Source organism: Puma concolor, chromosome D2 (genome assembly GCF_028749965.1).
Source record: "Puma concolor isolate L17-30 chromosome D2, mPumCon1.1.hap2, whole genome shotgun sequence".
NCBI classification, from domain to species: domain Eukaryota; kingdom Metazoa; phylum Chordata; class Mammalia; order Carnivora; family Felidae; genus Puma; species Puma concolor.
Window position 1 is genome coordinate 35,657,452 of NC_141677.1, and position 24,893 is coordinate 35,682,344.

The 24,893-nt window shown below is 34.0% G+C and overlaps 1 protein-coding gene and 1 non-coding gene across 6 annotated transcripts in view; both read left to right on the forward strand.

Annotated features, from left to right (window-relative positions):
• The window catches only part of ADK (adenosine kinase), a 524,109-nt gene that overhangs the window by 115,762 nt on the left and 383,454 nt on the right, over window positions 1-24,893 (forward strand). The window lies entirely within an intron of this gene.
• Window positions 18,019-18,134, forward strand: LOC112854920 (U5 spliceosomal RNA). Its single transcript, XR_003222993.1, has one exon. It is a non-coding gene; the product is annotated as a U5 spliceosomal RNA (small nuclear RNA).

Here is a 24,893-nt window from a genome sequence, read left to right on the forward strand (position 1 = left end):
TTTTTTTTTTTTTTTCAACGTTTATTTATTTTTTTGGGACAGAGAGAGACAGAGCATGAACGGGGGAGGGGCAGAGAGAGAGGGAGACCCAGAATCGGAAACAGGCTCCAGGCTCTGAGCCATCAGCCCAGAGCCTGACGCGGGGCTCGAACTCACAGACCGCGAGATCGTGACCTGGCTGAAGTCGGACGCTTAACCGACTGCGCCACCCAGGCGCCCCTTTACTTACAGCATATTTAAATGTGTTTAGCTACAAGCTGTGTTATACTGGTATCTTTCATTTGTAATTGATAAATATAAATGTAAAGTGTAAAAAGTTCTTTTTACCAGATTTCAACATATAAACATTTGTAAACAAAATAAAGCCACATCAGACCAAAGGATGTCATAAACAGCTGTGGCCCTGTGATTTTATTGTTGGTTATTGTGTTTTTTATTTTGTACTATGTTTGCTTTGTGTTTTAATTGCAATTTATTTTTAATTTTTTTAACGTTTATTCATTTTTTTGAGAGACAGAGCGAGGGTGGGGAAGGGGCAAAGAGAGAGGGAGACACAGAATCCAAAGCAAGCTCCCAGCTCTGAACTGACAGCACAGAGCCCGACGCAGGGCCTGAACTCACAAACCATGAGATCATGACCTGAGCTGAAGTCAGATGCTGACTGAGCTGACCGACTGAGCCACCCAGGCACCCTAAGTGCAGTTTATTTTTACTAATATTGTATTTGTGGGAAAGCAGTAGGAATATGAAGTATTAATAAGGAGAGAGGTATCAATCTGATGGTAATTAAAAGCAGAAATTTTTTTAAAAATTGCAAATGGTGAAAAATTGGCTTATGCAATAGCAGGAATTATTTTGAAGACAAAACCAATGATTAAAACATGTGTAAAGTAGTGTGCCTATGTTCCAGAGGTATTGCTTAATGGCTTATATATTTTGATATTTACCATATCAGAAATTTAAAAAGGGGTACCTGGCCGTCTCAGTTGGTGACGACTCTTGATCTCACAGTCATGAGTTCAAAATCCATGTTGGATGTAGAGTTTAGGATGTAGACTTTACTTAAAAATCTAAAAAAATTTAAACATTTAAATGGAGACATTTGAAAATATTTATTAATACATTTAAATATAATTGTAATAAACCCATTATATGTTAACATAAGTAACATTTTTGTGAAAAATATCTATATTTTCCAAAACTAAAAATATTGTAAGAAGAGTGGTATTGTTTTACATTTTTGTAAATTTTTTTAATGCCTGACTTAATTGAAAGCAGATGGAGTCTCATTTACTTCTGCATTCAGTCTGTTGCAATATATTGATTGAAAGATATGATATAAATGTATATGTTGAAATATATGAATGAAATATTTCCTCACACAGATACTTATGTATTTTTTTTATTAAAAATTTTTTTCTTAATGTTTATTTTATTTTTGAGACAGAGAGAGAGCATGAGCCAGGGAGGGGCAGAGAGAGAGGGAGACACAGAATCTGAAACAAGTTCCGGGCTCTGAGCTGTCAGCACAGAGCCCGACACGGGGTTCAAACTCATGGACCATGAGATCATGACCTGACCTAACTGAACCATTCAGGTGCCCCGGATACTTATATTATAGCACATATAGCTAGTAAGAAGACAGTAGAAGTTCAGAGAACAAATTTAATTAGTCTCTGAAAACACACATATTAATACCCTAGATATATTGCCTGAAAAATTTTTCAAAACAGAACAAAAAAATACACAAGAATCCATTCCATTAGCCACCAGAATGTTGCTATTATGTTACGTAGCTTCTGGAAAACTTCACTGGAGAGTAGTACAAGAATGACATTGAAAAAAGGCAGTTTTAACCTGTGGATTCCCTGCAAGAAATTTAGAGACCCATGTGATTTATGGACCATCCTCTGAGAGCTGCTAGTCTGTGCAATTGAAAATAATCAATAAGAAACATTGGTAGAAATTCTTTTGAATTTACAGGAGAGTCTGAGAATCATTTTCGGATGTCTATTGACTTTATGTTAAAAGACAAAGCATTTGAGAGTTTAAAGTTTAAAGCAGTGTGTAGATGCTGGTGATCAAACTTATCACAGCCAAAGATAGTTCTATGGGGCTAAGGCCCTTCAAATCCATCAATAATCAAGTGAGTGTCAGGGCAGCAACTGCAGATATGATAGCTGCTAAAATTTTCTTATGACACTTCTGCAGAGATCATCAAGAAGAGAGATTATCTCTCACTGTCAATTTTTAGTGTAGACAAAACTTTAATATTTTGGAGAAAGAAGCCTGGAAGACACATGTATTTCAAGTTAGAAGAGAGGATAACTTTGTAATCTTCCATTTGATAGGACTATAGGTAGGGACTGGTTATGTTAGGTTAAGGAACAAATGAGACTTATTAGCATACTTATAAATAGGGCTTCTGTATTGGGAATTTTTCATAGTAGAACATCTATTTACCCTGACATCAAGTTGTGGATTTTCTTGGTACCTCCACCCTGGCAGTTGTTAATAAGAAGCATGGAGACAGTATACAGTATCTTGTAGTAATTGTCCTTTCTCATGCTGGAAATTTTAGGTCTTAAACTATTGATATCATACTTGAGCCATTTACGTTTTCATGTTTAGAGATTAAAAAGTGTTTGTTTTAGGGGTGCCTGGGTGGCTCAGTCGGTTAGGCGTCCGACTTCGGCTCAGGTTGTGATCTCGCAGTCCGTGAGTTCGAGCCCCGCTTCAGGCTCTGTGCTGACAGCTCAGAGCCTGGAGCCTGTTTCAGATTCTGTGTCTCCTTCTCTCTGACCCTCCCTCGTTCATGCTCTGTCTCTTTCTGTCTCAAAAATAAATAAAGGTTAAAAAAAAAAAGTGTTTTATACTTTCATTCAGGTATATTTGAAGACAGTTTTGTTTTAAATATATCATTTATTTGTTCTGATAGTGTTTATCAAAATTGTAATTATTTGGTATGACAGAGCCACTTGGTATTGTCATATTTAGCTTAACCTTCTCTTTGATAAGTCCAGCAAACAAATAAACAAATGCTTGTTGTTTTATTTTTTTTGTGTAGAAACCAATGAGACTGCAAATCCATTGATATTACATTATTTGCAGAGATTTAACTTGTAGGTAAAGCTTAATTATTCAGAATATACTTATGCTGTGTAAATGTTTACTGTTTTTAATGTGACTCGATCAAAATCTATGTAGATAATTTGCATCAGGGGGAAGTGTTGCTAATATCTTTTGCATTATTGAATGTTACATGTAAAGGTACTTTTCCTTGTAAGGGATATACGATATTTTTCATTCTTTCATTCCGTTTCTTCAATTTCTGTGAAAATGTAGACTTATCTTTTTATAATATAAGGGGAGTAGAACAAATGATCGGAAGCAAGATCTGAAAGTGTTTGCTTATAAGCTCTCAGTCACAAGCATTTTCATAATTCCCTAACGATAAACAGCAATAAACAGATTAGGTAGGAAGAAGGGTTATTGATGCTGACATTGAAATTTTGAGTAGAACTCTTACCTCCTGTAAGAGTACCCTTGTTCAAAATGTTTCAGTGACACCAATCTTTGTTTTGTTACTTCCTTCAACAGATACTCATTCCTACCTTGAGACCATTGCATATGTTGTGTTCTCTTTTTGGAATGCTCTTCATTATGGTTCTTTTGGACTTCTTTTAGTTCTCAGTTTAAATGACACATCTCATAGCACTTACTCATATATGAAATGACTTTATTTCCTTGTTTTAAATATCCATGCTGTCAGCACAGAGTCGGATGTGGGGCTTAATCTCACGAACTGTGATATCATGACCGGAGATGAAATCAAGAGTCTGATGCTCAATCGACTGAGCCACCCAGGTGCCCCTGTTTCCTTGTTATTATCAGACTCCTCTAACAGAATGTAGATGCTCCTTGAAGGCAGGAGCTTTGTCCTGTTGACTTCTGTATCTCACTCCTAAGAAGCAGTTGTCTCACAGTATGAACTTAAATGTTGCATGAAGGAAGGTTGTGATTAAATGCAATGTATGATGAAAACATTAAAAATGTGCCTTATTTACTAATTCTGATTATAATTAAAAAGATAGTATTATAAATGCTTAATTTTATAGCCCCCAAATAGTGATCTATTACTGCTCCTTATTGTGATGGGTAAATTACAAGCCATCCCATGTTTAATTCCAGTTTGGTTTGGTGGAAAAGTCATCTACTTTGTTTGCTGTTGGACCATTTTGTGAGTTACTCCTATCTAATTATTTCATTAGCAGCCTTAGTCAGCAATTTACAAATAAACTCAGAGTTCCTCAGCGTAGGGCCTAAATCTATATCCAGCTCAGTATGACCATGGTTTGTAGTATACCTCTCGGCGAGGTCTTTGCAGTGCACATACTTAGCTACAAATGCTTGGGTTTCTGCCTTAACAAAGCACACTGGTATAATAAGAAGTAGAAAAGAGTAGAAGTAGAAAGTACAAGAGAGGAGAGGATTTTTAAAATGGAGAAAACAGGTTCCTATGTAAAAGTGTGGTAGACATGGAATTGTATAGCCCCGATCCTCCTTCAAAGAGGAATTGCAGCCCGGCTGTGGGGAGGAAAGTAATCACAAAGCTTTCATCTGTCAGCTTCTTCAAGGTCTGCCTCTGCTACAGGAAGCCTCCTTGCCTAAACCCCAGCCTTCCCAGGGCAGCTCTTGTCCTGCAGCTGATCAAGATGGAGTTATAAGGGCCCAGCCATTTTGTTCATACCTGAGACAACTCTGACAAGTAATATATTTCCAGAGATCCCTGCCAGGTTGCCTGAGGCTTTGTGAGGTACTGTAATTTGACTTCCTGCTTTCCAAACCTACCCCCCCTTCTTTTCACAGGGGTTGATTCTTAATAAATATTTTGCACCGCAAACTATCTCAGTGTCTGTTGTTAGACAATCCAGATTGCAATAGGGGAGTATATGGGCTACATGTTTTTCTTGAAACTTTTGTAAAATTCTGTGCAATTTTTTTTTCTTTCCTGTGGATGTGCATTATTCTGAGAAGGTCTATAGCTTTCGCAATATTCTTAAGGATAGATTGAAAACGACAGGTCTTTCTCATCAAGGACTTAAAGAAGGAAAGGCTTTTGATTTTTTTTTTTGATGCAGGGTCAAACTAAATATTGTAAAATTTTGATTTTGGTTAGCATTCAAGCCAAAGCTCTGTTGATATGGGAGCATTCTTCAATGACACAGCAATTAACTTCCTGGCAAAGGCCACTGGAGCTGGTTCTAATATGCTGCTGTGATGGCTCTTGGAAGTTTGGAAAAAGTGATGGCCCATATATATTAAATGAAGTACAGGTATCAAGGCTGCTTGGCAGATAGTAGAGCAAGGGATCAAAAGGCTCAAAGAAGTGAGCATGCCCGGAATGGATCTACTATATTAAGATGAGAAAGACACTTTGTTTGTCAATAATGCAATAAGGAAATGCAGAGCGAAGGGAGCACCAACATCATAGAGAAGCCTCAAGAGTGGCTGTTTACTGTAGACGGAGGCTGATGGTAGAAGATGCCTTTACAGAACTAGAGTCTCTAAATAGTGGTGTTTCAGCCTATGTCTAATTTGTATTTTTTAACAAGTGAAGTTGAAGATCTTATTTAAAAACCATTTGCTTTTCTCTTTTTATGAAATGTTTGTTCATATCTTCTGCACTGCATTGACTTTGTTAGGGGAATTGTTGGTCTTTTTAGTGTTTCTGGGAGCTTTTTGTATGTTAGGAATGTAAGTCCTTTTGTGATATAAGTTGCAAACATTTTTACGTGATTATAATTTGGATTTTCTTTTGCTAATTTCATTTTTTATTATATAATGGAATTTATTAATTATTTTAAGACTTCTTTACTCTTAATTATTTGATCCATCTATAATTTGTCTTCACACACAGTATGGGATATGGATCCTGTTTTAATTTATTAAAAAAATTTTTTTTAACTTTATTTATTTTTGAGAGAGAGAGAGAGAGAGAGAGAGCGTGAGTGGGGGAGGGACAGAGAGAGAGGGAGACACAGAATCCAAAGCAGGTTCCAGGTTCTGAGCTGTCAGCACTGAGCCCGATGTAGGTCTCAAACTCACGGACCCCGTGAGATTGTGCCCTGAGCTGAAGTCAGACACTCAACCAACTGAGCCACCCAGGCGCCCCTTGTTTTATTTTATTTTGAAGATTTAATTTTTTAAGTTTATTCATTTATTTCTGAGAGAGAGAGAGAGAGAGAGAGCGCGCGAGAGCAGGCACACAAGCGGGAGGGGCAGAAAGAGAGAGGGAGACAGAATACGAAGCAGGCTCTAGGCTCTTGAGTTGTCAGCACAGAGCCTCACACAAGGCTTGAACTCACAAACTGAGATTGTGACCTGAGCTGAAGTCAGATGCTTAACCTACTGAGCCACCGAGGCACCCCCAAAAGATTTAATTTTTAAGTAACTATCTACCATGGGGCTCAGACTTAACAACCCTGAGATCAAGAGCCACATGCTCTACCAACTGAGCCAGTCAGGTGCCCCTATTTTATCTTTTATTGTAGGTAATTTGGTTGTCCCATACTGTTTATTGACTACTCCATCTCTTTCTCATTATTTTGAGATATCACTTTAAGTATATGTTACTGTCATATCTCAATTTACGTGTTTATAGAGTTTGTTTACTTTTTCTCATGTTCCATGGATATGGCTCATTATTGTGTGCCAGTTTAATTGTTGAAACATGAAAGTTTTGTTCTCAATTGGGCTATTGTCTCTCACTTCATTATTTTTTTATAGCATCCTTATTTATACTTACTTTATCAACATTTTATCATGTCTCATATGTACCATTCTTCACACAAAACCAAATAAAAACCCCCAAAAACCTGAAACCTGTTGCTCTTGATATGGTTATTATGTTAAAATTAGAAATTATGTTGGCATCTTAATATTGAGTCTTCCTAAGCCAGAGCATGGTTTGTACTTTTATTGCTTCAGGTCTTCTGTTAATGACTTCAGGAGTGTTTTAAATTTATTTTCTTACATGCATTATATATCTTTAAAGTTTATCTCATTGTTTTTGTGAATCAAGATCTTTTTAAAGTGGTTTTGGTTTATATAAATGAAAGTTACTTTTTTGCATTATTTTTCTTACCCATATACCTTACCCAACTTCTCTTACTGTTTGTAAGTTTTCTGTTCATTTTTATTGAGAATTTTTTAAGGTGTGTAACAATAACAGTTTTAAGTAGTAATAGATTTATTTCTTGATTCCCAATATTTATACCTTTAATTTCTTTCATTTTGTTTAATAGTGTTCACTAGTATTCCAGTAGGATAATAAATGGTGGTGATAGTGGAGGTTCTTGTCTTATTTCTAACTTGGCAAATTAGTGGTATATTCATTTCATGGTAGTCCCCTCACTTTCAAAAAGTATTATTTCATAGGCTCTTTTTAGTGAATTTCTACCACTGGACCCTCGTGCCACTTTGTACTTTACTTGCTACTGCATGGCAGCACTTTAGACAAGCCATCATTGATTATTCCATCTTTTCCTCATTAATTTGCAATACCTCCTAACTATGTCTCCTAATTTTACTGAAAATAAAGTGCTATTTTAATTTTCCTTGATTTTACATGATTTCCAGTACAAGGAAGAATTCCATGAACATATTAGATGTTCTCAGAAATTTCAAACTTAAAGTTGGAGCATCCGGAATTGAACTACAACTCCATTTTTCCTTTTCTCTGTGTACAAATGAAATATTTAGAGTTGCTCAGATTTTAGTGATCATATTCCTCTCTTAGGGTTCTGGCTACTGTAAAACCAACTTATTTATTACTTAAAGCAGACATTTTTTGTGCAAGGCTATTTTAAGTCTCAGTAGTTAGTTTCATTTTTGCTTTATTGTCAAAATTGTGTTTGTATTTCAAGGCAATGCTCCATTATTTGCTAGCTTTCAGTGTTGCTGTGGTGAAATCTGATGCCCTTCTGTTTCTTGATCCTTTGAAACATTTGTTTTATTCTACAAAAAGCCTTTAGGCTCTTTGTACTGATAATGTCTTTGTAGGGGTTTCTTTTCATCCATTTTACTGGACACTTTGGTGATGAATTCTTTTGACATGGATCATGTCCATTAATTCAGAGAAATTTTCTTGAATTATTTATTTGATTTCTTCTTCTTTTCTTTGTTCTCTCTCTCTCTCTTGTTTTTTGAACTCTAATTATTTGGTTTTTGGACATCTTGGACTGGTCCTCTAAATTAATCTTTTCTAATTTTATATTGATTTTTGAGAAATTTTGATTTTTACTGTCATTTTTATTTCAAAGTGTTATTTATTTTAATAGTTTATTTTTTTTTTTAGTAGCATCTGTTCTTGTCTCATGGATGCAGTATCTCCTGGCATCTCTCTGAGGATATTAATAATAAGATAACATTTTTCTCAAGCTTTTCCCCTATCATATGTATCCCTTTCCTCCAAGCTGTCATTTACAATTTTTGTTTATTTTGGCTTCAATCTTTCACAGTAGAGATTTTCTTTTTCTTTTTCTTTCTTTCTTTCTTTCTTTCTTTCTTTCTTTCTTTCTTTCTATTTTTAAATGTTTTATTTATTTTTGAGAGAGAGAGAGAGAGAAAGAGAGAGAGAGAGAGAGAGAGAGAGACAGAGTGTAATCTGGGAAGGGGCAGGGAGAGAAAGAGACATAGAATCTAAAGCCGGCTCCAGGCTCTGAGCTGTCAACACAGAGCCCGATGCGGGGCTCAAACCACAAGCCATGAGATCATGACCTGAGCTGAAGTAGGACACTTAACCAACTGAGCCATTCAAGTGCCCCATAGAGTAGTTTTCTAGTGAGATATTCAGTTGATCAGTATTGAGATATTAATGGTTACAAAAAGAATTTGCCACATTGGTATATATAATGTTCATTTGAAGCATGTAAAAGAAATAATGATTATTATTTATTATTATAAACAGTGTATGAAAATAACATTGATTTGATTCTTCACTTTTAATACAGTTAATTTGAAATTTCAGCTTTTACCACTCACCAGATACCAATATGCTTTATGGGAAGCTGGGTTCTTCTTTACCCTCAGGGGCTGAATCTGAATTAATCTAAGCCAATCATGGTTATTTCATTCCCTTTGTGCCAGTGATTGATTTAGTAACAAGTGGGCAGCAACAGTTGAGAAGTTTAATAGGAAAGTTTTCCTTTAATTTATTTATTTTTTTGCTAGACATACAGAAGGGGCAATCTTTCTTCAGAACTTTGGACATTAGGTAAAGTGATACTTGGAACTATGGTAGCTGTTTTTGAACCATTAAGGAAGAAAAGCCATCACACTAAGGATGACACAGGGAAAACATGGATAGAACTGAGGCCTCAAGTGATATTGAGTTGTAAATTAATCCCAGAGCTGTTGTAGCCCTGGATGTTTTGTTATATGAGGTAATAATTCCTCTGATTGTCTTTAAAAAAACAATGAAAATAAGTATTACTTATATCTAGCTAAAAAATATTCTTAGTAAACATTCTAAAGTTCAAATTATATAAATATTAAAGCTTAAAACTGCAGTTTTCTGAGAAGTTAGTGATTATTGTTTTTGCTAAAATAAGCTGAATTGGATATTTATATCATGTTCTTTCATTATTGTTATCTTTGTCCATAACTTATGTGGATCTGACATTTTAGCTGTTTGGTAAACCTGATGATTTTAATCTTTTGTTTTGGTATGATTCAGGTTGACCTGACATTTTAATAAGTCTGGCCCTTAGGACTGATTAAAGAAACATCTTATTTGTTGAAGTATGTACATTTTCTTCATGAAATTGGTTTTTCTTTTTATCTGTGACTTGTCTTGCTAAAACTTTGAAGCATATGTTTTTGATACTGGCATTACATTTTTAATTAATATTTTAGATGCAAAAGGTGACAGTTTAAAAGATTGTTTTGTTAGTGGTTTATCCTTAAAAGCAAGTGGCATTTGGTTTTATTTTACAATAGAATTTAATCTTATATGTTTTTTGTTAAAGTAATGTTAACCAAAAAATCTCTTATTGAACTATTTGTGGTGAGCTTTTTAAGGATGTTTAAGATTTCACATGGAGTTTAACTGATCACAGATGAAGTTGTAAATTAATACCTCATGAGCGTATTTGACTGCAGGGCATTGTTTGTGAATCAAAACTGCTTTGTTCCTGTAAACTGTGAAAGAGGTTTAAGCATATGGATTAAAATTGCATGGTGATTCCAGTGTACTTATGAAAAGACACTGTAGTTGGATCATATAAAATGTACTAAAATATTATCAGTGGCTATAAATTGTAATAATTCCCTTAAGCTTTTAAGGGTTGTAAGATTAGTTTTATTCCTTTGTTGGATTTAACCACCTTAATAAGAAATTGTTTTGTTGTTTTAAAGCTGTACATAGCAATAAGAATAATCATTAATGTATAATGGTAACACAGTGAAGTTTCCCAGAAAACATGTATTTTTATGTAAATGTTCACAACTATATCAAATATATACATGGTTTTTTTCTTGTTTTCATTTAAATCATTCTCTTACCAGAAACTGTGGAATGAATAATTGTTCATTGATAGCTTCTATTATAAGATTATTAATGTGTTGTTTAGTGTCAAATCAGACTTCTTTTGCTGTTATTTTTGTTTTACAATATATGAAAGTCACTGTATTGTAGAATGTACTCTCTGGCCATGACAAATTGAAGTTTCCATTGAAAAAAATAGCAGAAAATTAGGAAAGCCTTGTTCTGGAAGACAGTGATAAGTTAGAGGAAATAGGATTGTGCTTTAATTAACTTCTTAGGTCAATAAGGCAAACACTAGATCATACTTAGCAAAGGTTTGAGTGTCATCCTTTTAGATCTCTTCACATTCTTTGAAAACTTTGGTACCTGTTTTACAAATACTCTTTTTTCTTGTATCTTCTTAACTTTCCTGTGGATGATATTTCCAGCACCAGTTATCACACTTCCTTAAACTCCTCTATTATAACTACCCTTATCTCCATTCCACTTGAGCAACCCTCCTTCCACATTCTGAACCTATTCCCTGCCTCAACTGCTTTAAAAAATTTTGTATCAGCTTCCTGTTTAGTTCCTTTGTATTTTTACTTTATTCTCTTTATTTAGCCTGAGTGGCATGGTCAGTTGCTTCAACTACATTTTGCCATTGCCTTCAATTCTCTCTCCCTTTTGACCTTGTCAGTTTCTAAACCTGGGTCAGTTTAATTGCGTGCCTTGCTTCTTGACTTTTTGTCACAATTTATTTTGCCATACTAGAGGCTTTCAGTCATCTTTGATCCTATTCCCTAAACAAGCAGATTGTTTGCTAGCTCTTATTTACCATTTGAAATGTCTTTCAAATCTCACCCCTTTTTGCTACTCTCCTGTTTATTGCCCCTGTCACCATCTCTTGCATTGAATCTTGTAGCCCTTTCTTCTCTGGCTGCATTTCTCCAGTGGTTCTTTCTTTTTGCCTTTTCTATCCCATCAACACATGAAAGATTGGATTCCCATCCAACCACTTCATCCCCATCTTAATTAAGAGAAGCTTCTTTAAGTAGTAATTCTCAGTTGAAGCACCAAATATTATGAGTCTCTGTGTAGTGTGTATTTATTTAGTTTTCAGAATACCTTAAAAGCGATTTTCTTCCTTCTTCCTGAGGTCCTGAAGGATCTGTTGCAGGACTTTCTCAATTCCACCTTCTATAGTGCTACAGGAGTCATCTTCTGAAATGTGGATTTGTTCACTTTACAAATGTATAGCAACTTACTTTTTGCCAAGTACTGGAATAGCTGCTAGAGTACGGAAGATGAATGCTAAGGTGTTTGCCTTTGAGAAAAGTATTAATGACATAGTACATCTGTCATTTACTAGAACTTTTATTAAGTGTTAGGCACTTCCTAGATATGTTCCCCCCGCCCCCTGCCCTTGGATTTATTCTTATAAAAGTCCTTCAGTGTAGATAATATTAGTAACTGTACAGATGAGTGAACTGAATCACATAGAATTCTGAGCAATCACACAGCAAGTAATTCTATAAACAAGTGATAAGTGTTATGACAATTACTTGAAAAGGGACCTCTGAGAGCATATAGGAGAGATACCTAGTTTAGGATTGGAATATTAACAAGGTAGGCTTCACAGAGAAGATGATGCCTTAAGCTGAGTCTTTCAAGACAAGTATGATGCTTGTGAGAAGAAGAGGATACACAGATAGGAAGGTATGTATGTGGCATGGTTGTGCTTGTGAACAGGCTTTGCAAAAGACATGCAGACATGAGAAAGCATTTTGTGGGAACACCTCAATATGACTGAATCATAGTGCCTGAGTTGGGGAACTGAGAGTGGTTTTAGCATATGTAAACACATTAAACCAGGTTGTATTACGTGTATGCACTGATAAGAAGTTTAGATTTGTTTTTAGTGGGTGATAGGGATGATGTTAAATAGGAGAGCTAACTGATTAGACATTGTGAAAAATGGATTAGAGCAAAGCCTTTCTGGAATCATAAAGGCCTATCTATTAGTCTGTTGGAATAGCCCAATAAGAAATAGGAGGTCCTGAAATGTGTCAGTAAAATTGAAAACAACAACAACAACAACAACAACAACAACAACAACAACACAGGTGCAACACAGGCTCTTTGGGAGGTAGAATCAACAGACTTAGTGGTGTAAAAAGTGAGTGAGAGGAATGATTTCTCAGGGTATCCTCAGCTTGGGAGAGTAGTTATGCCAATCCAAGATATTTTATGCTTGTATGTATGTATGTATTTAGAAATATGTTCTTTAAACACCTTGGCCAACTGTGAGCTTTGATACCTTTTCATTTATCAAGCCTTCCTTGAATGCCCAACAGCTCAGTTATATCCTGCGTCCTGGGAGGGGGCACAGTGGAAGTTCTCGGACTTGCCCATCTAGTAGAATCTCTTGAGTTTAAATAGTTTTCAAACTTTCAGTTTTCGTATTTTCCAGTACAGAAAACAAACTTTGCTAGGGGTCATGTAAATCAGTATTGTGGTTTAAAAAACAAGTGACCATAGTATATGGAAGTAAACTTTAAAAACTTGACTATAGAATTCTTCACCTAAATATCATTGTTTTTTGTTTTTTGCCTATTTATCGACTATTAAAATATTATAGTGAGTTTGAGTTACTGGAGGTATCTCTGTACATACCTTTGGTATGGAACCTTGATAACTAATACAGTGGAAAATAGGATCAAAACAGGGTAACATTGTCATCTCACTTTTCTTTCTTAATATCCATGGAAGTTATTTTTTCTTAAATTATTTAAGAACTTATTTATATGAAAAGTAAGTAATGTTTTTTAACCCTGTATTGCAGTTGAATGGGGGGAGGATGGTTAGTTTGAAAATTATGTCATCTAGGAAATGAAAATATCATAATGAAATAGTTTATACTTCTTTGTTGAATTGAACCATGATGTTATGTAATAAAGCCTGGATTAAACTTTATTGCAACTTAAAAGATATAAAAAATAATAAAAATAGAATAAACTTTATTGCAACTCCGACACCCCTCACACACACACTCAAATACACACATATCTATACTATATAAAGTCTGAAGTTTGTGGCTTCTTTCATGAACTGCGTATCATTTTGTTATGATACTTTGCTTTACACATAGTAGATATTTGATAAATATTTGTTGAAGTGGACTGAATAAACATTTCACTCTCAAAACTATGTGAAGATGAAGCCTAAGTAAATATGTGCTTTGAGCCATAATGAGAGTTAAAATTACTTAAAATGTAGTCTTATTACAAAATAGCATGTTTCTTTCTGATTGGTAAGAATTTGGAAAACATGTAAAATAGAATGAAAAATATGAAGATCATCAGTAATTCTAGTGAGCATAAAATACTCCTATTGCCTATTCTTTTGTAACTAATTTTTCTATCAAAAACAGTACTGCATTTTTTAGAGAGGGGAGTACTTCAGGAAGGTTGCTATCAGTTTACTTTCTTAAATTGGTGCTTTTCAAAAAAATTGGCTCTAAAGCGATCTCCTGTAGTGAATCTTCTCTTGATGATTTTTAAAAGACCTTCACCTCCTAAAATAAAGGGGAAAAAATTCTCCTTTATGGAAAAAGGAGAGAAGATGAAATGTATGGTGTCATAATACACCTGAAAATTGATATATTTCTGTAGATACATGGACAATTAGTAGTTTACTTGTTCTTAAAATAATATTTCTAAATTCTATTAGGGTTCTTGGCTACATGTGACAAGAAACCTAACTAGCACTAGCTTTGGCTAACAAAGGAATTTAGTAACTCAAGTCACTGAGGTGCACTCACACAAAAATATGGTTACAGTTGGGCCTTAGGGATGACTAAACTTCTAAGGACTCAAAAGCTGTCAGATTTTTCTTTCTTCAGTTCTTCTTCCCTTTGTCTGTCTCAGAGTTATCTTCAATTTGTCAGACTGCCTTTTTTTTACTTCATCTTTTTTACTTTGTTTTCTTGGTTTTGTGCTAGGTTTTTTTTTTATTGCTTTTTTGAAAAATTAAACAGTAGTATTTATTAGTAATTTCAGATACCGTTTTCACATTTTAAACTTATATGCAAGATAAATATCTAGAAAAAATAGTTTGGTTTAATATTTTTGTAAGATTTACAATGTATATCACTGTTCTTTGTCAAAAGAGTAATCTCAAATGAAATATCTATGATAGGATTCTCATTTGTTTAATGGCTGAAAAAGCCTTTCAGTTTACACTAGGGACGAGTAGATAAATTTTAATATTTGTGACCAGTGTTCATATTCTAAGGTATTAAATGCTTTTATGATAGAAATGTGTTTTTACTTATAGAAGGAGAAAAAATTCATTTTTTTGTGATTTACAAAGTTTTCCCCATTTTTGCTGAATGCTTTCTTTTTAAAAAATTATACATCATTCCAGGCTTTTCTTCTTGCTGATCACCTAAAGTGCTAAATGTGTTTTGTTAAGGTGACCCTTGAAGATTGCTCTTATAGACTAAAGAGAGGCACTGCATTTTCTAATGTTGTGAAAGAGGTTATATTTAGCTATTGGTATTTCAAGTTGGAACACTTCATTCTACTGTGACTTTTGTTAATGAGTCATCTGGAGAAAATGGGCTGCCTCTTGCTTTTAGGAAGAGTCTGCAGCAAATAATAATAATAAGTTAAACACTGTGGGAGATTTTCTGCCAAATAACAAACTTAAAATGGAAACTGTTTTGTAATACATTTTATTGCCCGTATGTAAAATATATGCTCAAGGATATAGAAATATTTTGCTCATTATTATCTTCAGCTGATAAAAACAAATAATAATCCTGATGTCACATATAACAAAAAGAAAGCATTTTCTACCAAAGCATCGTGTAGGTTGTTATGAGTTATAGGCAAGTGGGAAGCTAGCATATTTTTTTAAATTAATTTATTTAAAAACTTTAATTCCAGTATAGTTAACACACAGTGTTTTATTAGTTGCAGGTGTACAATATAGTGATTCAACAATTCTATACATTATTCACTGCTCATCAGTTTAATAACTGTACTCGTAATCCCCTTCATCTATTTTACCTATCCATCCACTCATTACCCCCTGGTAACCATCAGTTTGTTCTCTACATTTAAGAGTCCATTGTTTTTTTTTGGTTTGTCTCTTTTTTTCTTTGTTCATTTGTTTTGTTTCTTAAATTCCACATATAAGTGAAATCATATGGTATTTCTCTTTCTCTGACTGACTTATTATTCACTTAGCATTATACCCTCTAGATCCATCCACGTTGTTACCAATGGCAAGATTTCATTCTTTTTATCACTGAACAATATTCCATTATATTATATATAATCACATCTTCTGTGGTCGTTCATCTGTCAGTGGACATTGGGTTGCTTCCATAATTTGGCTATTGTAGACAATGCTACAATAAACATAAGGGTGCATATATCTTTTCAAATTAGTGTTTTTGTGTTCTTTGGATAAATACCCAGTAGTGGAATTACTGGATTATATGATAATTCTATTTTTTATTTTTTGAAGAACGTAGCAATGGTCAAATCTTAATGATAATTTTTAGTAACTGGGGAAAGTATTGCGATTATTAAAGTATTGATTTTTTAAAAACGTATTTTTATATTTGTTTAACTTTTCCCATTTTTTAATTTTGGTAAAATACACATAACATAATATTTACCATCTTAACTATTTTTAAGTGTAGGTTTAGTGGTATTAAATACATTCATACTCTTGTGCAGCCATTACCACCACCCATCTCATAACTCTTTTAAATAGCTGAATCTCCATACCCATTAAATTATCACTCTTCTTCCCCTCTTTCCTCTATCCCTGGCAACCACCATTCTACTTGCTTTTTCTATGATTTCGACTATAAATGGAATTATATAGTATTTGTCTTTTTGGTGCCTGGCTTAGTTTACTTAGTATAATATTCTTAAAGTTCATCCCTGTTGTAGCCTATGTCATCATTTCCTTCCTTTTTAAGGCTGAATAATATTGCATTGTACATAAACACCATATTTTGCTTATCTGTTTATCCATCAGTGAACACCTGAGTGGCTTCCATGTTTTAGCTTTTGTGAATAATACTGCTATGAATGTGAATGTACAAATATCTCTTTGAGACCTTGCTTTCAGTTTTTTGGTGTATATACCCAAAAGTGAAATTGCTGGGTCATATGATAATTCTATTTTTAATTTTTGAGGGAACCACTGTACCTTTTTTCACAGTGGCTATACCAGCTTACATTCCCACCAACTGTGCATAAGGGTTCTAATGTCTCCATTTCCTTGCGAACACTTGTTATTTCTAGTTTTTCAATAGTAGGCTTCCTAATGGGTGTGAGGTACTAAGAATTTTGATTTGCATTTTCCTGATGATTAGTGATGTTGAACATCTATCCTTGTGCTTATTGGCTATTTGTATATGTTCTTTGGGGACATGTTTATTCAAGTCCTTTGCCCAATTTTGAATCAGGCTGTTTGTTTATTGTTGAATTTTAGGAGTTCTCTATAGATTCTGGATATTATTTCCTTATTAGATAAATGATTCATAAAGATTTTTTCCCATCCTGTGGGTTGCCTTTTTATTCTGTTGATGCTGTCTTTGATATACAAAGGTTTTTAATTTTCATGAAGTCCAATTTGTCTATTTTTGTTATTGCCTATGCTTTTGGTGTCATATCCAAGAAATCATTGCCAAATCCAAAAAACTTTTTGTCTTATGTTTTTTTTCTAAGAGTTTCATCATTTTAGCTCTTAAAATTTAGATTTTTAATGCATTTTGAATTAATTTTTTCTATATGGTGTTAGATACATATCTACTTTCATTCTTTTGCATGTAAATATCCAGTTTTCCCAGCACCAGTTGTTGAAAAACCCTGTTTTCCCACTGAATGGTCTTTGCATCATTGTCAAAAATTATTTAACCATGTATGTGAGGGTTTATTTCTGGATTCTCTGTACCATCCCATTGGCCTATATGTCTTTTTGCCAGTACACACTGTTTTGATTATTGTAGCTTTATAGTAAGTTTTGAAATCAGGACGTATGAGTCCTCTCACTTTGTTCTTCTTTTTGAAGCTTATTTTGGCTATTTGGGGGTCCCTTGAGATTCCGTATGCATTTTAAGGTGGCTATTTCTTGAGATTCCATATGAATATTAAGGTAGATTTTTCTTTTCTGCAGAACAGATCACTGGGATTTTGATAATGTGCTAAATTTTTCATAGGTTTTGTTGTTGTTACCACCTCATATTTAATTTAGTATTACACCTTTACAAAATTAGAAATTCTTTGAGAGTGGATAGTTGGCAAGGGGTATGAGAGATACAAGTTCTAATATTAGCTACCTTTATACATGTCACACTGATTGCATACTTCATTTTTCTTATCTATACAATAGTTTTTTCCTCATGACTTTTCTTGCAGGAATGAAAGGAGATAGTATGGAATAATTAAAAATATATCATACTGATACTCTGTTTTTTCTTCAGATCATATAAATGTTTTGCCTTTTACTAAAGATTTCCTTGGAGAGGAATGATTCTTAGTGTTTACCCAATTTTTTGAGGCCTTGCGCTTGCAGGGCTTACTACTACTAATAATAAGATATATCTATATCTATATCTATATCTATATAGATATAGATATATATATATCATACTGAAAAATATGAAGATCTTAGAATTTGTATTTTTGATGCAAGTTGTCTTTTTTGAGGTGAACTTGCCAAGTCTTTCTTGGGCACTGAATGACTATATCACTAGTCATGAACTATAATAGCACCATGAACTATGGGATTTTTTTTTCCTTTTTCTCAGATTTATTTATTTATTAAATATTTATTTATTTATTTATTTATTTATTTATTTATTTATTTAACATTTATTTAACATTTAACATCTATCTGTCTGTCTGCCTCTCTCTCTGCAGTTTCTTTGTCTCTATCTAGAACTCTTATGAGCTTAGTGTTGCCTGCTATACCAAGAATACCAGTTCTTTACTCTTTTTTTTTTTTTTTTTTTAAACAAAGATCATGTGCAATATACTGGAGGGGAATTTGGGCCTTTGGTTCTGCCTTAGGAAAGCCTGCATTTTCGTTCTTTTTATACATGGCAGTCAGGCTATATAGGCCAGTTCCTGCCATGGATCCTTTTGTGAAGTCTATCCTTTTTGTGGGTCTCACAGAATCATTTCTTTGTAGTGAAGTAGAGTGTATGTTATGGCATAATTCTTTGTGTCCTTACTCATCGCAGTTTTGGAGTATTGGGGAATCAGTAGTGTTTGAAAGATTGACTGATTTGTTCTTCCAGCATTTATTTAATGAATGCACTTGGATTTTTTATAGTCTAAACTCAACAAATCCAAGCTGAACTCCTAATTTTCCCCACTGTCCCAAACCTGTTCCACCTACAGCCTTCTCTGTTTCACTTAATGGCAACTCTGTCCTGGTTGTTTAGACTAAAAACCTTAAAGGTATTCTTGGTACTTCTCTTTTTCTTATAGCACATATCCTGTCCTTCACACATTTTACTGAACCACCTTTGAACTATATCGTGAATCTAAACACTTCTTACCATCTACATTGCTGTAGTCATCTGTCCTATGCTTTGTGCCACCATTATCCTTTGCCTGAATTATTACAATGGCCTCTTAACCTAGTTTCTCTCCTTCCACCCTTGGCTGCTTTCCTCATATTCTCAGCCCAGCAGACAAGGTTGATTTTTTAAAAACAAAAGTCAGACCATAATACTCTGATAAAAATACGTTAGGTATAAAAATGGTAAAGAAAGGAAATGCTATTTGCAGATGAAAGTACTGTATTTTTGTAAAACGAAGAAGTGAAAAATAATTAGAAACCAACATTTACTTGGTGGGTAATTACAAAATTGATACAAACATACATTTTTAATACTTTACTAGATACAAAGAGCCACAAATGATAAATTAAGAGCAATATAAACTAAATACAGTGATATATCAAGAGACTAGTAGTACAAGTAGGGTTTATTCCAAAATGAAAGGATAATTCAGAATTAGGGAATCTATTAATATGATTTTACCCTGCTCTCCAACTGCTTCCCAGAGGGTTTCTGTTGTTTGCTTAGTAACCCCAGACCAACTAAACCAATGAACTCTACTATCTGGTGGCTGACCCACACTTTCTCAAAAGAGGTCTGATCCTTCATAAATTTTTCCTTCCTTGGGTACTTTTCATTCAGCCCTAGAATACCATATGGACCTTTCTTTTTTTATCATAGTTAATAATTCTTTATGTTAAAATTCCGTTTAACTTACTATGTGGTTTTAATCTTTTGATTGGACCCAGATTTGATTTTACCATTTAATTTTTAGAGAGATTTTAAATGATTATTTTCATAGATGCTAAAAATGCATTTGCAAAACTCAACATTCATTCTTCTTTTATTAACTTTTTATGAATTGAAGTATAACACACGTAAAAGAAGTATACAAATCATAAGTGTACAGCTGAAAGAATTACCTCAAAGTAAACATACTTGTTTAACTACCAACCAGTTCTAGAAATAGAACTTGGCCAGAAGCCCAGAAGCACCCTTGGCCCCTCTCCTTCCCCAAAGGTATCCACTATCTTGACTTACAACACCAGAGATTAGCTTTGCTGTTTTGAACTTTAAATAAATGAAATCGCATAGTGTATATTTTTTTGTTTATGGCTTCTCTGGCTCATCTTGGTTTGTGTGATTTATCCAGATTGTTGCATATAGTAGTGCTTTCTTCATTTTCTTTTCTCTATCCAATTCCACTGTACAAATCTGTCTCAATTTAATTTTATACTCTACTGTTGATGGGTGTTTGGGTTGTTTTGGGTTTGGCTTTGTTACAAACAATGCTAGTAATGAACATTTTTGTATGTGTCTTTTGGTGTTCATGTACACACATTTCTGTTGGAATTATAAATAGGAATGGAAATATTGGGTCACTGGGTGTGCTTGTCTTAAACTTTACTAGATACTACCAAAAGAGATTTCCAAAGTTTTATATTCCCATCAACAGGACTGAAGTTTCCATTTGTTCCACTGGTATTTTCAGTCTTTAAAATTTTTGTTTTAGCCACACTGGTTGGTGAGTGACTAGAGGTATCTTATTATAGTTTTAATTGTATTTCCTTGACCAGACCACTAATAAGGTTAAACATATTCTTATTTGTATATTGACCATTTAGATACACTTGCTTTGTGAATTGCAAGTTTAAGTTCTTTTTTCCAGTTTTCTATTAATAATTTTTTAGCAGTTAATAGAAATTCTCTGTATATTCAGGTTATGACTTATTTTAGTTGGTAAATGCCAGCTCTGGGGGCGCCTGGGTGGCGCAGTCGGTTAAGCATCCGACTTCAGCCAGGTCACGATCTCGCGGTCTGTGAGTTCGAGCCCCGCGTCGGGCTCTGGGCTGATGGCTCAGAGCCTGGAGCCTGTTTCCGATTCTGTGTCTCCCTCTCTCTCTGCCCCTCGCCCGTTCATGCTCTGTCTCTCTCTGTCCCAAAAATAAATAAACGTTGAAAAAAAAATTTAAAAAAAAAAAAAAAAAAAAAAAAAAAAAAAAATGCCAGCTCTGACTTGGCCTTTTCACTATCCTCATGATACCATTTCATGAATAGATGTCTTCATTTTAATGGGGATACTCTTTTTGGTGTTCCTGTCCTTTTTAACTCTCTGTACAATTGTGCCTATGGTTTGCCTATGCCTTAAATATTTGGCACAATTCACTGATAATGTGATTGAGACCTTGAGTTTTCTTTGTTGGGAATATTGCATTAAAAAAGTGAAAGATTGGGGCGATTGGGTGGTTCATTCAGTTAAGAGTCTGACTCTTGATTTCGGCTCAGGTCATGATCTCATGATGCTGATACTGAGTCCTACATTGGACTCTGCGCTGAGCATGGAGCCTGCTTAAGATTCTCTCTCTCTACCCCCCTGCCCCCCTCCCATGCTCATGCTCTCTCTCTCTTACTGTCTGTCCCTCTTTAAAAAAAAAAAAAGGTTCTCTCCTTCTCTCCTTGCCCCTCCCCTGCTCGCATGCACCTTCTCTCTCTTCTCTAAATAAATAAAGTGAAGGATTTTTAGATTTTTTCACTTGTTCTTATGTCAGCCTTGATTAAGTATTTGTACATTTTTGTCTAAATGTTAAAATGCATTGGCATACTCTTGTTCATAATATCTTTCTATGACCTTTTAATATTTATATAGTCTATGGAGAAAAGTATCCTTTTGCATTTCTGTAATGGTTATTTGTTCCTTCTTTGCAAGGGGAGTGGCTCATTAATTTTGTTAGCCTTTTCAAAGAACCAACTTTGGCTTTGTTGTTTCCCTATAGAGCATGTTTGTTTTCTCTTTCTACATATTCAGCTCTTTCTTATTTTCTTCTTTCTACAGTCTTTGGGTTTAATTTGCAGTTCCTTTTTGGTTTTACATTCTTGCAGTGGATGAATGCCTATATTAAAAATATTTTTTAATACATGGCAAAAAGTTTGCATAAAGTCAGAAGCCAGTTTACCAACTGATAAAAATAATTGCCAACTACATCATAGTCCAAGATATTTCTATGTGAAGAGCTTCTAGAAATCCATGAGAACAACAATTATATATTAATAATGAGCAATGTCTGTGAACTGTTGCTGGGTAGAAAAGTTAATAAAATGGTGTGTAAACATATGAAAGTATGTTCACCCTCAATCATAGGAGGAATGAAAATAAACTTGTTACGATAATTCTTATATGGCAAGGATTATAGGGAATAAGCAGTTTCATAATATCGTGGGACTATAAGTCACCACAGCCTTTTTGAAGGAATCATTTTATTTATCAAATTTATCAAATCGTATCAATATTTATCAAATCAATATTATTTATCAAAATCTTATGTCTTAAATGCTCTTGGATCTATGAACTGTATATGTGTAAGGATGTTTTTTTTTAATTTTTTTTCTTTTATTTATTATTGTTGAAAGAGAGAGACCAGGCTTGAATGAGGGAAGAGCAGAGAGAGAGGGAGACACAGAATCCAAAGCAGGCTCTAGGTTCTGAACTGTCAGCACAGAGCCCGACACGGGGCTCGAACCCACAAACTATGAGATCAGGACCTAAACTGAAGTCAGACGCTTAACCGACTGAGCCACTCAGGCACCCCTGTTTTTATATTACCTGTAAAAGCAAACAAAATTAGACAAAACCTAAATGTTTATTGTAGAGATTAAGTTGTAGTTATACAATGGAAAACTATGAAGCTACCAAAAAGAGATAGAGTGTACTTGCTGGCTGTATGGAGGAAGTCTCAAATAAGACTGGTTGCTGAAATAAAACATTTATTAAAAGAGTTTGTGGGTAAAGTGTTTTTTTTGTATCCATAGTGACTTTCTGAAGTGCTTGTTTGTTTTGCAGGTAAATGCTTAGTGTTTGTTTTTTATCTTTATGGAATTGGATTGACTGCCTGCATAAGTACATTGAATGTTGTGCAATCAATATTTTGTGAATGCAAAATAGAATTAGTTGATACTCATTGTTTTATAGTTTTAGAACCTGTTCACGTATGTTTGATGATCCTTTTCATTTTCCTCTGTGGTAGATAGGTACAACAATCATTATATTATTTACATGTGACAGAAGAGTGAGCTGAGCCCAAGAGAATAAGTGACTTGTTTAAAGCAGGGATGGGCCAGATTTGTCCCACCACTTGTTTTTGTGGTCTGTAAGCTAAGAATGGTTTTTATATATTTTTAATGACTGGTAAAAAGAAGAATAATATTTTATGATGTGAAAGTTATATGAAATTTAAGTTTCACTGTCCATAATTAAAGTTCTATCTTACTAGAAGATACTCATGCTCATTCATTTATGTATTGTCTATGGCTGCTTTCCCACCCCTACGGCAGGGATGAATAGTTACAGCAAAGATTTGACATGGCATTCTCATTGTTTCACCCTGCTGCTTGGCATACTAACATCCCAGTGATAAAGTAATTCAACAGTGTTTTAAGTGTCACATTTGTTACTGTGGCATAACACTTTATTTTTTATTTATAGTACATACCTATCATGTCAAAACAAGAAAAAGAGAAAAGGGGACTTTGAATCCCATTTTTACAGGATAGTGAACTATGGGTTATTTTATTAAATTAGATGATGAGACATTGTGTTTATTAAGCTCTATTAAAAGACTATTGCATACATTGCCATTACCAGGCTAAGCACTTACAGTATTCCAAACTCAAGGAAAGCAATTCTTATACAAGTTAGAAAATTTAAAGTATAATAGCTTATCACAGCAGAGGTTTTTCGCACATACAAACAAAAAATCAAAATGAGGTTGCACCCAAAGTAAGGTTTGGGAGTATATAATTTCTTAGCTAAACAGTGAGAGCCATTTACCAGTGTTGAGTGAATTAAACTGTGTTTTGTTGTATTAGCCAAAGAAATGTGTTTAGAGAAAGTAAATTTAAGACTGTCAGTTTTTTGGTGGCAATAGTTGCTTTAACAGTTGAGGACATTGGTAGCAACATCAGTAGTCAGTTAAAGAAAAAGAATGATTTTGAGTGGTTTTCCTTAGTTTTTGGTGAGTCATCAGATATTTACTGACAGTAATCAGTTGTTTTTTTTTAATTCACAGAAGTGATACTGAGTTTCAAGTGACTGGACAATTAGCCTTCATGAAAAGTCTGTATCAAACAACTGTAGGCAAGAATATTTTCAAAAAAATTAAGAAAACACTATTTCAGTATGTCTGAAAGTATAATCTGTTAAGATGTGTTACATATGAAACAAAATACGTATGGAACAAAAAAAAAGAGTTAAGATATTTATAAAGTTTGTGAAAATGTAAGGTTTTTAAAGCCTGTGGTTATTCATTGTATTATTGTAATCACAAAATTTTGTAAAATATTTGAATCTCTCATTTATTATTGAACTAGTAGTATTAACAGTGAACTTCATTTGATCTCATGAAGAGATAGTTCCATAAATTTCTGCCTGTAATTTGAGCTATTTGACTTGCCCTGCCATTTGATTACTACAGTTATTTTGAGTTAAGAATATAGATTCAGAGTTTTCTAGATAAGACGCTCCATTAATTATTGTAGCACATGGAATGGCTTTGAAAATTAACTTTTATTTCAGTCTTTATATTGTTTCTTAATGATACTGATATTGTTTCTTAATTGTGAGGCCTATATAGCACTTACATTTGAAACTTAACCATGGTAGTCATTTGACAGCAACTACTGTAGTTTGAATTGTGACAAATGTCAAGCTACTTTATGTATGTCTCATTCTGTCAGAAGTTAAAACAAGAAGTAATATCTCTATTCTTACACTCT